This window comes from Sinocyclocheilus grahami, unplaced genomic scaffold, assembly GCF_001515645.1.
Source record: "Sinocyclocheilus grahami isolate Dianchi unplaced genomic scaffold, SAMN03320097.WGS_v1.1 scaffold1020.1, whole genome shotgun sequence".
NCBI lineage: Eukaryota > Metazoa > Chordata > Actinopteri > Cypriniformes > Cyprinidae > Sinocyclocheilus > Sinocyclocheilus grahami.
This window is the reverse complement of record NW_015506199.1, coordinates 41,610-42,579: the sequence shown is the minus strand read 5'-3', so window position 1 is coordinate 42,579 and position 970 is coordinate 41,610. Positions and strand designations below refer to the sequence as shown.

General features: G+C 54.7%; 1 pseudogene; it reads left to right on the top strand.

The window, feature by feature from the left end:
- The first annotated feature begins 77 nt into the window (after positions 1-77).
- Positions 78-970, top strand: LOC107565699 (uncharacterized; annotated as a pseudogene).

Sequence of the window (970 nt, the reverse complement as noted above, 5' to 3'; positions counted from 1 at the left end):
TGCTTCACATGCGACCATTTCAGTGGTGGACCAAGAGCCAGAACATTTCACATCATTGTCACCCGCTTCGCAGAATTATGGTGACACGCAAAGGCTCTCGTACTCTAAGCCCCTGGATGAGACCCCAGTTCTTTCTGTTAGGAGTCCAGATGGGGACGTTGTGTTGCCGCAAAACGGTCACGACGGACGTGTCCCTTACGGGCTGGGGAGCGGTCCATCAAGGACATCCAGTCGGTGGAGTCTGGACAGAGGTACATCGAGACTGGCACATAAACCGTTTGGAGATGCTTGCGGTTCTCCTGGCTCTCGAACAGTTCTTACCCCAACTGAGGGGTTATCATGTGTTGGTCAGGACAGACAACACGGCAGTTGTGTCGTACCTCAATCGTCAAGGGGGATTACGTTCTCGCGCCCTGTGCAGGCTGGGAGGCGTATTCTTCTCTGGGCTCAGACAAAGTTCCTGTCGATCAGAGCAGTCCATATCCCAGGTCGCCTGAACTCAGGAGCGGATCTGCTCTCGAGACAGAGTCTACAGAATGGGGAATGGAGATTGCACCCCCAGGTGGTGGATCTTATATGGCAGAAGTACGGTCGAGTGAAAGTGGACTTGTTCGCTTCGAGCATGACTACACACTGTCCGCTTTGGTTTTCCCTGTCTCCCCCGTCGCCTTTAGGTCTGGATGCTCTGGCCCACGAATGGCCCAGGACCAGTCTTTATGCTTTTCCCCCAATCCGGTTGCTTCCAGCAGTCCTATTCAGAATACGATCAGAAAGAGTGGAGCACCTGTTGCTGGTGGCCCTGCGATGGCCCACTCAGTCGTGGTTCTCGGACCTGGTCAGTCTGCTAGCGGGCCCTCCATGGGAGGTTCCCCTCAGACACGATCTGTTGACACAAGCTCGGGGCATGATTTGGCATCCTCGACCGGAATTATGGAGGTTATGGGCGTGGCCCTTGAGCGGAGTATGCTAA